The sequence below is a fragment of the Pseudophryne corroboree genome, chromosome 1 (genome assembly GCF_028390025.1).
Source record: "Pseudophryne corroboree isolate aPseCor3 chromosome 1, aPseCor3.hap2, whole genome shotgun sequence".
Lineage (NCBI taxonomy): Eukaryota > Metazoa > Chordata > Amphibia > Anura > Myobatrachidae > Pseudophryne > Pseudophryne corroboree.
The window spans coordinates 427,186,584-427,202,652 of NC_086444.1; the positions used below are offsets into that span (position 1 = coordinate 427,186,584).

General features: G+C 51.0%; 1 protein-coding gene across 7 annotated transcripts in view; it reads left to right on the plus strand.

Annotated features, from left to right (window-relative positions):
* The first annotated feature begins 8,942 nt into the window (after positions 1–8,942).
* LOC134890326 (telomerase protein component 1-like) overlaps positions 8,943–16,069 on the plus strand; it is a 262,589-nt gene continuing 255,462 nt past the window's right edge. For 3 of the 7 annotated variants that reach the window (XM_063913445.1, XM_063913451.1, XM_063913452.1), the window contains exon 1: positions 9,062–9,200. The gene's annotated coding sequence lies outside the window, so the exon portion shown is untranslated. The other 4 variants (XM_063913448.1, XM_063913446.1, XM_063913450.1 and 1 more) reach the window with 4 other exon arrangements.

The window sequence follows — 16,069 nt, forward strand, 5'->3', positions numbered from 1 at the left end:
CAGGGTGTCAAATTTGTAGAATTTAGCAAACGTGTTTGACCCCGACCAAGTAGCTGCTCGGCAAAGTTGAAGAGCCGAGACCCCTCGGGCAGCCGCCCAAGAAGAGCCCACCTTCCTCGTGGAATGGGCTTTTACTGATTTAGGATGCGGCAGTCCAGCCGCAGAATGTGCAAGCTGAATCGTACTACAGATCCAGCGAGCAATAGTCTGCTTTGAAGCAGGTGCACCCAACTTGTTGGGCGCATACAGGATAAAGAGCGAGTCAGTCTTTCTGACTCCAGCTGTCCTGGAAACATAAATTTTTAGGGCCCTGACTACATCCAACAACTTGGAAGCCTCCAAGTCATTTGTAGCCGCAGGCACCACGATAGGTTGGTTCAGATGAAAAGCTGATACCACTTTGGGGAGAAACTGGGGACGAGTCCTCAATTCTGCCCTATCCATATGGAAAATCAGATAAGGGCTTTTACATGACAAAGCCGCCAATTCTGAAACACGCCTGGCCGAAGCCAAGGCCAACAACATGACCACTTTCCACGTGAGATATTTCAAATCCACGGTTTTCAGTGGCTCAAACCAATGTGACTTTAGGAAATCCAACACCACGTTGAGATCCCAAGGTGCCACTGGAGGCACAAAAGGGGGCTGAATATGCAGCACTCCCTTAACAAAAGTCTGAACTTCAGGTAGTGAAGCCAATTCTCTCTGGAAGAAAATCGATAGAGCCGAAATCTGGACCTTAATGGAACCCAATTTAAGGCCCATAGTCACCCCTGACTGTAGGAAGTGCAGGAAACGGCCCAGCTGAAATTCTTCCGTTGGGGCCTTCCTGGCCTCACACCACGCAACATATTTTCGCCATATGCGGTGATAATGGTTTGCGGTTACTTCTTTCCTAGCTTTAATCAGCGTAGGAATGACTTCCTCCGGAATGCCCTTTTCCTTCAGGATCCGGTGTTCAACCGCCATGCCGTCAAACGCAGCCGCGGTAAGTCTTGGAACAGACAGGGCCCCTGCTGCAGCAGGTCTTGTCTGAGCGGTAGAGGCCATGGGTCCTCTGAAATCATTTCTTGAAGTTCCGGATACCACGCTCTTCTTGGCCAATCCGGAACAATGAGTATAGTTCTTACTCCTCTTCTCCTTATTATCCTCAGTACCTTTGGTATGAGAGGAAGAGGAGGGAACACATAAACCGATCGGTACACCCATGGTGTTACCAGAGCGTCCACAGCTATCGCCTGCGGGTCTCTCGACCTGGCGCAATATTTTTCTAGCTTTTTGTTTAGGCGGGACGCCATCATGTCCACCTGTGGCTTTTCCCACTGGTTTACAATCATTTGAAAGACTTCTGGATGAAGTCCCCACTCTCCCGGGTGGAGGTCGTGCCTGCTGAGGAAGTCTGCTTCCCAGTTGTCCACTCCCGGAATGAACACTGCTGACAGTGCTAACACGTGATTTTCCGCCCATCGGAGAATCCTTGTGGCTTCTGCCATCGCCGTCCTGCTTCTCGTGCCGCCCTGTCGATTTACATGGGCGACCGCCGTGATGTTGTCTGACTGGATCAGTACCGGCTGGTTTTGAAGCAGGGGTTTTGCCTGACTTAGGGCATTGTAAATGGCCCTTAGTTCCAGAATATTTATGTGCAGGGAAGTCTCCTGACTTGACCATAGTCCTTGGAAGTTTCTTCCCTGAGTGACTGCTCCCCAGCCTCGAAGGCTGGCATCCGTGGTCACCAGGACCCAGTCCTGTATGCCGAATCTGCGGCCCTCTTGAAGATGAGCACTCTGCAGCCACCACAGCAGAGACACCCTTGTCCTTGGAGACAGGGTTATCAGACGATGCATCTGAAGATGCGATCCGGACCACTTGTCCAACAGGTCCCACTGAAAGGTTCTTGCATGAAACCTGCCGAATGGAATCGCTTCGTAGGAATCTACCATTTTTCCCAGGATCCGCGTGCAGTGATGCACCGACACCTGTTTTGGTTTTAGGAGGCCTCTGACTAGAGATGACAGCTCCTTGGCCTTTTCCTCCGGGAGAAACACTTTTCTCTGTTCTGTGTCCAGAACCATCCCTAGGAACAGCAGGCGTGTCGTAGAGACCAGCTGTGACTTTGGAATGTTTAGAATCCAGCCGTGCTGTTGTAGCACTTCCCGAGATAGTGCTACCCCTACCAACAACTGCTCTCTGGACCTCGCCTTTATCAGGAGATCGTCCAAGTACGGGATAATTAAAACTCCCTTCTTTCGAAGGAGTATCATCATTTCCGCCATTACCTTGGTAAAGACCCTCGGAGCCGTGGAGAGACCGAACGGCAACGTCTGGAACTGGTAATGACAATCTTGTACCACAAACCTGAGGTACTCCTGGTGAGGATGGTAAATGGGGACATGTAGGTAAGCATCCTTGATGTCCAGCGATACCATGTAATCCCCCTCGTCCAGGCTTGCAATAACCGCCCTGAGCGATTCCATCTTGAACTTGAATTTTTTTATATATGTGTTCAAGGATTTCAAATTTAAAATGGGTCTCACCGAACCGTCCGGTTTCGGTACCACAAACATTGTGGAATAGTAACCCCTTCCTTGTTGAAGTAGGGGCACCTTTACTATCACTTGTTGTGAATACAGCTTGTGAATTGCCTGTAACACTGCCTCCCTGCCTGAGGGAGTGGTTGGCAAGGCAGATTTGAGGAAACGGCGGGGGGGAGACGTCTCGAATTCCAGCTTGTACCCCTGAGATACTACTTGAAGGATCCAGGGATCCACCCGTGAGCGAGCCACTGATTGCTGAAATTTTTGAGATGGGCCCCCACCGTACCTGGCTCCGCCTGTGAAGCCCCAGCGTCATGCTGTGGACTTAGAGGAAGCGGGGGAGGACTTTTGTTCCTGGGAACTGGCTGTATGCTGCAGCTTCTTTCCCCTACCTCTGCCTCTGGGCAGAAAGGACGCGCCTTTAACCCGCTTGCCCCTATTGGGCCGAAAGGACTGTACCTGATAATACGGTGCTTTCTTTGGTTGTGAGGGAACATGGGGTAAAAATGTAGACTTCCCAGCTGTTGCTGTGGAAACGAGGTCCGAGAGACCATCCCCGAACAATTCCTCACCCTTATAAGGCAGAACTTCCATGTGTCGTTTGGAATCTGCATCACCTGTCCACTGCCGAGTCCATAACCCTCTCCTGGCAGAAATGGACATTGCACTAATTTTGGATGCCAGCCGGCAAATATCCCTCTGTGCATCCCTCATGTATAAAAGTGCGTCTTTTATATGCTCTACGTTTAGCAAAATAGTGTCCCTGTCTAGGGTATCTATATTTTCTGACAGGGAATCTGACCACGCAGCAGCAGCACTGCACATCAAGGCTGAAGCTATAGCCGGTCTCAGTATAACACCTGTGTGTGTATATATAGATTTCAGGATAGCCTCCTGCTTTCTATCAGCAGATTCCTTCAGGGCGGCCGTATCCGGAGACGGTAGTGCCACCTTCTTTGACAAGCGTGTGAGCACTTTATCCACCCTAGGGGATGTTTCCCAGCGTGACCTATCCTCTGGCGGGAAAGGGTACGCCATTAGTAACCTCTTAGAAATTACCAGCTTTTTATCAGGGGAAGCCCACGCTTCTTCACACACTTCATTTAACTCTTCAGATGGAGGAAAAGCTACTGGTAGTTTTTTCTCTCCAACACATTTTTCATTGCCTCAATCATGTAACGTGTGGCCCTACTGGAAGTTACATTAGTCTCCTCGTCGTCGACACTGGAGTCAGTATCCATGTCGACATCTGTGTCAACCATCTGAGGTAGCGGGCGTTTTAGAGCCCCTGATGGCTTTTGAGACGCCTGGGCAGACACAGGCTGAGAAGCCGGCTGTCCCACATTTGGTATGTCGTCAAACCTTTTATGTAAGGAGTCGACACTATCACGTAATTCCTTCCACAGCACCATCCACTCAGGTGTCGACCCCGCAGGGGGTGACATCACATTTACAGGCATCTGCTCCGCCTCCACATAAGCCTCCTCATCAAACATGTCGACACAGCCGTACCGACACACCGCAAACACACAGGGAATGCTCTGACAGAGGACAGGACCCCACAAAGCCCTTTGGGGAGACAGAGAGAGAGTATGCCAGCACACACCAGAGCGCTATATAACACTGGGATCCCACTATCAATGAGTGTTTTCCCTTATAGCTGCTTTTTTATATATCTATACTGCGCCTAAATTTAGTGCCCCCCCTCTCTTTTTTACCCTTCTGTAGCGTTCAGACTGCAGGGGAGAGCCAGGGAGCTTCCTTCCAGCGGAGCTGTGAGGGAAAAATGGCGCCAGTGTGCTGAGGGAGAAGCCCCGCCCCCTTTTCGGCGGACTTTCTCCCGCTTTTTCTGGAATACTGGCAGGGGTAATTTTACATCTATATAGCCTCTAGGACTATATATGATGTATATTTGCCAGCCAAGGTGTCATATATTGCCCTCAGGGCGCCCCCCCCCCAGCGCCCTGCACCCATCAGTGACCGCAGAGCCGGCCTTAGCTATAGGCAGGCTAGGCATTTGCCTAGGGCATTCAAGCATGTCTAGGGGCATCCAAGCATGTCCCTGCAGTATCTCATGCTGAGAGGGACAGTCCGCAAACTAACTGTTACTTTCCAAATGTATTCAATCAGTACTTGTATACACTGCTGTTTACATTTGTCAAAAAAAATGCACACTGTGCCTTAAACTTCCTCCGACATGCTTGAATGCCCCTGACTTGTGAGACCTCAGACAGACAGCAGAAGCCCAGTAAATGCAATTCCTGGACCTGTGACATTTTTACTGACTATATAAGGTTATTACTGGATGGCTTCTTATGATAACACATGTGTATTTTGGAAGACTGCTTCACAGAAACCTGACATCACCTATACTGCTTGTGCACATGGGGGAGGGGGACCCTGCCATCCTGTGTGTGTCCCTTATCCCTGTGCAAACCCCAGGTGTCTGCAGGGACATAACATGGGCAGTGTTCTCCGCACACTTTATTTCCTAGTCAGTCCATACCGTAAAATTCCCCTGCCATCTAGCACTGTAACGTGGTCAGTGAGTTGCGTTGTGCTATTTCTAAACATCAGTGCAGCGTGACTTTCGGACACATCAGACTGGAGGGCAGAGCATTTAGCTCCCACAGTATAAAGTAAAGGGCATGCAGTTAACGGGAGTAACAGACACCAGCAAACACACTGAATAGTGAAGAGAATGGACAGTTTCTACATGTTTGATACTGATCTTTTTGTATAACCAGCAAGTGTGGCAGTATCTGTGGCAGTATATGTGTATTATGGGCATTACTAATGTGGGGCATATCTGTAAGGTGCATTACTGTGTGGCATTATGTGTATTATGGGCATTACTAATGTGGGGCATATGTTTAAGGTTCCTTTACTGTGTGGAATTATATGTATTATGGTCATTACTGTGTGGCATTGTGCAGAGTTGAACTGGCCCACAGGGTAACCCCCCGGTGGGCCCCACTACCTGAGCGTTGCAGGTACAGATGCAGAACTAGCGGCGGAGCTGGGGGGGCACCAGACAAAATTTTGCCTAGGGCATCAAATTGGCTAGGGCCGGCTCTGAGTGACCGGAGTGTGAGGTGTACATGAGGAGCAATGTGCTGTGCGCTACCTTGGTGAAGACCGAAGTCTTCTGCCGCCGATTTTCCGGACCTCTTCGTTGCTTCTGGCTCTGTAAGGGGGACGGCGGCGCGGCTCCGGGAATGAACACCAAGGTCGGGTCCTGCGGTCGATTCCTCTGGAGCTAATGGTGTCCAGTAGCCTAAGAAGCCCAAACTACCACCTGTTAGGTAGGTTCGCTTCTTCTCCCCTTAGTCCCTCGCTGCAGTGAGTCTGTTGCCAGCAGATCTCACTGTAAAATAAAAAACCTAAATATACTTTCTTTCTAGGTGCTCAGGAGAGCCCCTAGTGTGCATCCAGCTCAGCCGGGCACAAGAATCTAACTGAAGTCTGGAGGAGGGTCTTAGTGGGAGGAGCCAGTGCACACCAGTAGTCTAAAAACTTTCTTTATAGTTGTGCCCAGTCTCCTGCGGAGCCGCTGATCCCCATGGTCCTTACGGAGTCCCCAGCATCCACTTAGGACGTTAGAGAAAGGCCACTATAACATTTTTTTTAATTTGTAATTATGTATCCATATTTACTAAGAAGGGAAGCTTACAGGGCATACTTACCGACATCTCAAATCTCCTCTCCGGGAGATGCCCGAAGAGGCGAAGCAGGTGGGCGGTGACGAGGGCGGGGCTGAGATAATTACATCATTAAGCCCCGCCTACTCGACAGGAAAAGCCCACAGTAGGTTAATATTTGCATAGGGGGCGGGGCTAAATGATGCGATTAGCATATAATTGCGTCATTAGGCTCCGCCCCCTCCACCAGTCTGCGATTTTGCTGTATCTTTCTCCACATTCTGCCCACTTCACTAGGAAGTGGGCAGAATGCGGGAGGTGTGCCCACTCTTCCGGGGCTGCGGGGGACTACTCGAAAAACCGGGTGTCTCCCTCAGAATCCGGAAGAGTAGGTAAGTATGTTACAGGGGCAGTATGTGCATGTCCTGCCTGCTTACACTCCTTTCAAGATGGCATATGCTACAGTACAGTGGAAATATTTTGCAGTTACTGATGCTTTTTGGATTGACAGTACCACAACACAAGTATCCAAGTGCCGCCCCCAAACAAGTGCCACCCCTAGACACATGCCTCGTGCCTAATTGGAAATACGACACTGCCAGCAGATCCCCAGGATGCGGCCGGTAATTGGGGAGGCAAAGCAGCTAGGATGCGACATATTTCTCTCTGTTGCTGACACAGAGCATCCCAGCCACTCTCTGCCTCAGTAGCGTCTCTTGCCGGCGCCGTGGCAGGAGCCGCTACTGGTGCCGTGCGGTGCACCTGAAGTCATCGCGCACCACACGGCATTGTGGGAGCGGCCATAGACAGTAGAGGTCATAACTGACATTTAGTGTCTGTGTGGTGCTATGGGAGAGATGTCATGACGTTTCTCACATAGATCCGAGGAGCGGCGCCGGCGGCAGGAGACGGAGGACAGCAGCGGTCAGGAAGCAGGAGCGGGGCTGGTGGTGTTTTTTTTATTTGTGTAAGCGGCGCTACAGGGGGCATTAATACTGGGGGCACAGCTACAGGGGAACAGTACTGAGGGCACAGCTACAGGGGGCATTAATACTGGGGGCACAGCTACAGGAGGCATTAATAATGGGGGCACAGTACTGGGGGCATTAATACTGGGGGCAAAACTACTGGGGGCACAGCTACAGGGAGCACAGTACTGGGGACACAGCTACTGGGGCCAAAACTACAGGGGGCACAGCTGTGACCACGCCCCTTCTCTATGACGCCACGCCCCTACAGCGCGCGTTCACTCTGTTTTACCTGTCAGGGTGGCGCCAAAGGAAACTTTCGCCCTTGGCGCCACAAGGTCTAGAACCGGCCCTGCTCGGCCTCCTGCTGCAGTTGTATCAGGAGGACGGAAGAAATAGGCAGGCTGATAGTCACGGAGAAAAGCAGGCCAGGGCTCCGACCGGTCCATAGGGCTCTGGAGCAGATGTTACAGCATGCGAGACCAATTGAATGTTAGTACATGAGCTAGTAGATGTTAAGGAGTCCTGCGGAGAACAGAGCCACTAAGCAGCATGCCCACTGGGTTGGGTATGCGTGACCGACAGTCAGCATGCCTCCGGCGGTATCCCGGCAGTGAAATGCTGGGAATGGGGGGGGCGAGCACAAAAAGCCATGCTGTGGGCTTGGTGGCAACCTGTGGTCGCCACATGTTCTATTCCCACTCTATGGGTGTCGTGGACACCCACGAGTGGGAATAGTCCCTGCTAGTCGGCATGCCGACTGGTGGGATTCTCAGGTGGCGGAATGTAGAGGGAGGTGTTGTGACTACATCCCTGCCCATCTAGGTCTGGGACCAAGGCATGTAAATTAAAGTGGAAATTTGAACGACTAATAAGACAAAATTGTTAAGTTAGGTAGAATCGTTAATTTCTGAACTCTTTTAATTTCTGATTGCCTTATTTAGAGCATTGGCAAACTATTTACATATTTGCGTTCAATTTAGACTTAGCTGCCGGAGATGTGTTTGCCTCCCCTTGGTTATGGCTCACAGGCCCTCATTCCGAGATGATCGAAGCTGTGCTAAATTTAGCATGGCTACGATCATTCACACTGACATGCGGGGGGACGCCCAGCACACGGCTAGTCCGCCCCGCATGTCAATGCCGCCCCCCCCTGCAGAAGTGCAAAGGCATCGCACAGCGGCAATGCCTTTGCACTTCAAGAGTAGCTTCCGACAAGCGCAGCTTTAGCGTGCTGGCCGGGAGCTACTCGTCGCTCCCCGGCCCGCAGCAGCTGCGTATGAAGTCACGCAGCCGCTGCGGGCCGCTCCTAGCACGGTCCGGCCACGCCTGCGAAACAGCGGCCGAACGCCCAGCGACCTCCTCTGCCTGTCAATCAGGCAGAGGCGATCGCAGCCCAGCTACAGCCTTTGGCTGTCTGACATGCACCGGCGCACTACGGCGCCGGCGCAGTGGGTACCCATTCGCTTGGCTGCGATAAAAAGCAGTGAGCGAACGGGTCAGAATGACCCCCACTAGCCTTATCATACCTGGCTTATATGAGACTGGATTTCTGTTGAAGAGATACTGCTGAAATTGCCACAGTACCATTTATAAAACTGTCATTTATGTTTACACCAACCAGAGACAATCACAGCAGGTCGCTATAGTAAAAAAACCCAGTAATAATGGATCTTTTTCCAACTGTATCCACATTAACATTATGGATATTTTCCTATACAGCTCAGCCTCACTGACAAAGTTGTGCTAATGTTCTCCACAGGAGCCGTCACTACCACCTGGCCTATTCTCAGCCCCTATGCATGCAATAGCATGATTTACCTAGCTCCATGACGACGGAAGACTGAGGAGGAGGACATAACTTTTATGCAGGATTGGATTGCTCCTGCCCAGCATCAGGTGGGTGGGTTGTGCTAGCTGGAGCAGGAAGCAGGAAACGGAGAGCCTGGCAGTGACAGCGCTGCCCGGGATCAGCTTGGCGCAGTCAGTGTGTGAGAAGAAAGTGAAGCCTCTCTGGTATAACAGTCGCTTTTAGCGGAAGGTCGCACTAGTCGTAGGTACAGTAACGCTTTCTATGGCTTTCTATGTCAGTCTTTACAATGGGAGTCTTTACAATTGCGGTCGGTGTTCCGTATCCGCGCCGGGTATCCACAGGGTTGGTTCTATATCGGAGTGGGAGAATGGACCTTGTGACGTACCTAGGGGAGGAGACACGTCACCAGGGGGAGGAGCTACGGCCGAACAGGGTACCCAAGAAGTATCCTCGCGGGGTCGCTTCGCTCGCCACGCTTCGGGCTAATTACTGAAGGTAATAGTTGGTGGCGGTGATAGTAGAGCAACTGTCCCGCTGGCCTAGCTTCTCCCCCTTGTGTCGTGGCTCCTCCCCCTGACGGAAAAGGTCCCTTAGGCCACTTGGATCTAGCCTCAACCGTATCCACAGTGGCAGCGCCCTCCCCACCAGGAAGCGCAGAATGCAGTATAGGGGTGCAGCCGGGCACGGCCACTGCTACTTCCCTGCAGCTATAAGTGACAACTAAACTTTTATTCTGATGTCGGTCAGCAGCTGCAGTTCCCTTCTAACCCTCACATTTCCACTTCTGACGTATTAGGGAAACATACAGTATAATGAAAAGGGTATCTGGACTCCAGGTCGACACACCTTAGGTCGACATGGACAAAAGGTCAATATGGACAAAAGGTCGACATGAGTTTCACATTTTTTTTCAGCCATATTTAATGTTATGCCCCATAGTAGTGCCCTAGTTTATTTTATGAATCACAGTAGTGCTTAAGTTCACCCTATGTCATATTTCAGAGCTGCCAGTACACATTATGCCGCACACTGCACAGTACCCCCAATTCACATTATGATCAGAGCCGGCCCTAACCAATATGATGCCCTAGGCAAGATTTTGGCTGGTGCCCCCTAGCACCGCCGCTAGTTCTGCAGGAGATGCCTGGCATGAGTCAGCTGGCAGCTCTGCTAACGTCAGCTGCCTTTTGTTTATGAAAATGCATCACATTATTTGCATTACTATGTGGCTAGGATGCACAAGCAGCTTCTGATTAAAATGATATGCAGCATGCCTATATTCTGTGTGCGACTGCGGCTGTATCTGCATACAAAATGCTACATTACAGTGATTTCCAGGAATACACTGCAACGTAGCATTTTGTATGCAGATACAGCCGCAGTCACACACAGAAAATAGGCATGCTGCATATCATTTTAATCAGAAGCTGCTTGTGCCCCTAAGCATACCAAATGCCCTAGTTTGCCTATGCCTAAGGCCAGCTCTGATTATGATATATAGTGCTTCAGTTCATATTGTGCCTCATTACAGTGCCCAGGTTCATATTATATAACATTATCATTCCCTCTAGTTCATTTTATACCACACTACAATGAGCAGCAGAGCCGTAACTACGTGTGTGCCAGGTGTGCTTGGCACACAGCGCAGTTGCCCTGAGGGCGCAACGGCCAGCGGCTTGTAATGAGTCAAATTGACTCATTACAAGCCGCCTCTGCTGTGTGCGCCGTGCTGGAAAAGCCGGTCCGGAGGCAGGGGAGGAGAGCAGCAGCGCTGGAGGCAGCGGAGAAGGAGGAGGAGGAGGGAGGGACTGGAGCCGCAGCAGCGCTATGCAATTGGTTGAGGCGCCGCTGCAGCAGTCCCCTCTCCTTCCGTATTGGCTGCCCGGCGCTGCTGTGAATGCTGGGATGCGGTTCCTTCATCCCAGCATTCACAGCGGTGGCGGGCAGCCAATACGGAAGGAGAGGGGACTGCTGCAGCGGTGCCTCTACCAATTACATAGCGCTACTGCGGCTCCAGTCCCCCTCCCTGCTCCTCCTCCTCCGCTGCCCGGGATCTGCCAGCACCGAGGAGCCTGATTGCCAGCGGGGAGAGATGGTATATCTCTCTCTCTTTCTATCTATTTCTCTATCTATTCTGTCTGCCACAATGTGTAAAAAGAGGGACTGGCTGCCGTAATGTGTAAAAAGGGGGACGCTGTCTGCCGTAATGTGTAAAAAGGGGAACGCTGTCTGCCGTAATGTGTAAAAAGTGGGACGCTGTCTGCCGTAATGTGTACAAAAGGAGATGCTGTCTGCCGTAATGTGTAAAAAGGGGGACGCTGTCTGACGTAATGTGTAAAAAATAAGATTTTACTCACCGGTAAATCTATTTCTCGTAGTCCGTAGTGGATGCTGGGGACTCCGTAAGGACTATGGGGAATAGACGGGCTCCGCAGGAGACTGGGCACTCCCAAGAAAGATTTAGTACTACTGGTGTGCACTGGCTCCTCCCTCTATGCCCCTCCTCCAGACCTCAGTTAAGGAAACTGTGCCCGGAAGAGCTGACATTACAAGGAAAGGATTTTGGAATCCAGGGTAAGACTCATACCAGCCACACCAATCACACCGTATAACTTGTGATAAACTTACCCAGTCAACAGTATGAACAACAACAACAACAGAGCATCAACAATGGATGGCCACATAACATAACCCTTTATTAAGCAATAACTATGTACACGTATTGCAGAAAGTCCGCACTTGGGACGGGCGCCCAGCATCCACTACGGACTACGAGAAATAGATTTACCGGTGAGTAAAATCTTATTTTCTCTAACATCCTAGTGGATGCTGGGGACTCCGTAAGGACCATGGGGATTATACCAAAGCTCCCAAACGGGCGGGAGAGTGCGGATGACTCTGCAGCACCGAATGGGCAAACACAAGGTCCTCCTCAGCCAGGGTATCAAACTTGTAGAACTTAGCAAATGTGTTTGTACCCGACCAAGTAGCTGCTCGGCAAAGCTGTAATGCCGAGACCCCTCGGGCAGCCGCCCAAGAAGAGCCCACTTTCCTTGTGGAATGGGCTTTCACTGATTTTGGATGCGACAACCCAGCCGCAGAATGAGCCTGCTGAATCGTGCTACAGATCCAGCGAGCAATGGTTTGCTTTGAAGCAGGAGCACCCAGCTTGTTGGATGCATACAGGATAAACAGAGAGTCAGTCTTCCTGACTCCAGCCGTCCTGGCTACATATATCTTCAAAGCCCTGACTACATCAAGCAACTTGGAATCCTCCAAGTCACGAGTAGCCGCAGGCACCACAATAGGTTGGTTCAAATGAAAAGATGACACCACCTTCGGCAGAAATTGCGGACGAGTCCGTAATTCTGCCCTGTCCACATGGAAAACCAGATAGGGGCTTTTACATGACAAAGCCGCCAAATCTGACACACGCCTAGCCGAAGCTAAGGCCAATAGCATGACCACCTTCCACGTGAGATACTTTAGCTCCACGGTCTTAAGTGGCTCAAACCAGTGGGATTTCGGGAAACCCAACACCACGTTGAGATCCCAAGGTGCCACTGGTGGCACAAAAGGGGGCTGAATATGCAGCACTCCCTTAACAAACGTCTGAACTTCAGGAAGAGAAGCCAGTTCCTTTTGAAAGAAAATGGATAGGGCCGAAATCTGGACCTTTATGGACCCCAACTTCAGACCCATAGTCACTCCAGACTGTAGGAAGTGCAGGAACCGACCCAGCTGGAATTCCCTTGTAGGGGCCTTCCTGGCCTCACACCAGGCAACATATTTTCGCCATATACGGTGATAGTGTCTTGCTGTCACGTCCTTCCTAGCCTTTATCAGCATAGGAATAACTTCCTCCGGAATGCCTTTTTCCGCTAGGATCCTGCGTTCAACCGCCATGCCATCAAACGCAGCCGCGGTAAGTCTTGGCACAGACAGGGCCCCTGTTGCAACAGGTCCTATCTGAGAGGCAGAGGCCACGGGTCCTCTGTGAGCATTTCTTGCAGTTCCGGGTACCAAGTCCTTCTTGGCCAATCCGGAACAATGAGTATTGTTCTCACTCCTCTTTTTCTTACGATTCTCAGCACCTTGGGTATGGGAGGAAGAGGAGGAAACACATAGACCGACTGGAACACCCACGGTGTTACCAGTGCGTCCACAGCTATCGCCTGAGGGTCTCTTGACCTGGCGCAATACCTTTGTAGCTTTTTGTTGAGACAGGACGCCATCATGTTTACCTGTGGCAGTTCTCATCGATTTGTAATCTGAGTGAAGACTTCTTGATGAAGTCCCCACTCTCCTGGGTGGAGGTCGTGCCTGCTGAGGAAGTCTGCTTCCCAGTTGTCCACTCCCAGAATGAACACTGCTGACAGTGCTTGCACGTGATTCTCCGCCCAACGAAGAATCCTGGTGGCTTCCGCCACCGCCCTGGCGGTTTACATGAGCCACTGCGGTGATGTTGTCTGACTGAATCAGCACCGGTGGGTTGCGAAGCAGAGGCTCCGCTTGACTCAGGGCGTTGTATATGGCCCTTAGTTCCAGGATATTAATGTGCAGACAAGCCTCCTGACTTGACCACAACCCTTGGAAGTTTCTTCCCTGAGTGACTGCCCCCCACCCTCGGAGGCTCGCATCCGTGGTCACCAGGACCCAGTCCTGTATGCCGAACCTGCGGCCCTCGAGAAGGTGAGCACTCTGTAGCCACCACAGAAGAGACACCCTGGCCCTCCGGGACAGGGTGATCAGCCGATGCATCTGAAGATGCGATCCGGACCACTTGTCCAACAGATCCCACTGAAATATCCTCGCATGGAACCTGCCAAAGGGAATGGCTTCGTATGATGCCACCATCTTTCCCAGGACTCTCGTGCAGCGATGCACCGACACCTGTTTCGGTTTTAAGAGGTCTCTGACTAGAGTCACGAGCTCTTGAGCCTTCTCCGCCGGGAGAAACACCTTCTTCTGGTCCGTGTCCAGAATCATGCCCAGAAAAGGCAGACGTGTTGTAGGAATCAGCTGCGACTTTGAGATATTCAGAATCCAGCTGTGCTGTTGCAACACTTCCTGGGAGTGTGCTACGCTGATCAGCAACTGCTCTCTGGACCTCGCCTTTATGAGGAGATCGTCCAAGTATGGGATAATTGTGACTCCTTGCTTTCGAAGGAGCACCATCATTTCTGCCATTACCTTGGTAAATATTCTCGGTGCCGTGGAGAGCCCAAACGGCAACCTCTGGAATTGGTAATGACAGTCCTGTACCACAAATCTGAGGTACTCCTGATGAGGTGGATAAATGGGGACATGCAAGTACGCATCCTTGATGTCCAAAGACACCATAAAATCCCCCTCTTCCAGGCTTGCAATGACCGCTCTGAGCGATTCCATTTTGAACTTGAATCTTTTCAGATAAAAGTTCAGGGACTTTAAATTCAATATGGGTCTGACCGAACCGTCCGGTTTCGGTACCACAAACATTGTGGAATAGTATCCTCTTCCTTGTTGAAGGAGGGGAACCTTTACCACCACCTGCTGGAGATACAACTTGTGAATTGCCGCTAACACTACTTCCCGTTCCATGGGGGAAGCTGGCAGGGCCGATTTGAGGTAACGGTGAGGGGGCATCACTTCGAATTCCAGCTTGTATCCCTGAGACACAATCTGTATAGCCCAGGGATCCACCTGTGAGCGGACCCACTGGTGGCTGAAATTTCGGAGACGCGCCCCCACCGCTCCTGGCTCCACCTGTGGAGCCCCAGCGTCATGCGGTGGATTTAGTGAAAGCCGGGGAGCACTTCTGTTCCTGGGAACTAGCTGTATGGTGCAGCTTCTTTCCTCTACCCCTGCCTCTGGCAAGAAAGGACGCACCTCTGACCTTCTTGCTTCTTTGTGATCGAAAGGACTGCATTTGGTAATACGGTGCTTTCTTATGCTGTGAGGGAATATATGGCAAAAAATTTGACTTCCCAGCCGTAGCTGTGGAAACTAGGTCCGAGAGACCGTCCCCAAACAATTCCTCACCCTTGTAAGGTAACACCTCCATGTGCTTTTTGGAGTCGGCATCACCTGTCCATTACCGAGTCCACAGGACCCTTCTGGCAGAAATTGACATTGCATTTATTCTAGAGCCCAGTAGGCAAATGTCCCTCTGGGCATCCCTCATATATAGGACAGCGTCTTTTATATGCCCCAGGGTCAGTAAAATGGTATCCTTGTCTAAGGTATCCATTTCCTCAGACAGATTATCTGTCCATGCTGCTACTGCACTACACATCCAGGCCGACGCAATTGCCGGCCTCAATAGAGTACCTGAATGTGTATAAACAGACTTCAGGATACTTTCCTGCTTCCTATCTGCAGGATCCTTTAGGGCGGCCGTATCCTGTGACGGCAGGGCCACCTTCTTAGATAAGCGAGTCAGAGCTTTATCAACCCTAGGGGAGGATTCCCAGCGCATCCTGTCCTTTGGCGGGAAAGGGTACGCCATAAGTAACCTTTTGGAAATCAGCACTTTCCTATCGGGGGAATCCCACGCTTTCTCACATAATTCATTTAATTCATGTGAAGGGGGAAAAGTCACCTCTTGCTTTTTCTCCCCATACATATAAACCCTCTTGTCAGGGACAGGGTTCACCTCTGATATGTGCAATACATCCTTCATTGCTATAATCATGTAGCGGATGGCTTTAGCCATTTTAGGCTGCAATTTTGCATCATCGTCATCGACACTGGAGTCAGAATCCGTGTTGATATCTGTGTCAACAATTTTGGATAGAGGGTGCTTCTGAGACCCTGACGGCCCCTGCGCTGTAGGATCAGGCATGGGCTGAGACCCCGACTGCCCCAAGGCATCAGCTTTATCCAACCTCTTATGTAAGGAGTTTACATTATCATTTAACACCTTCCACATATCCATCCAATCAGGTGTCGGCGCCGTCGGCGGAGACACGTCATTCATCTGCACTTGCTCTGCCTCCACATAGCCCTCTTCGTCAAACATGTCGACACACGTGTACCGACACACCACACACACAGGGGATGCTCTATATGAGGACAGGACCCCCACAAGGCCTTTTGGAATGACAGAGAGAGAGTATGCCAGCACACACA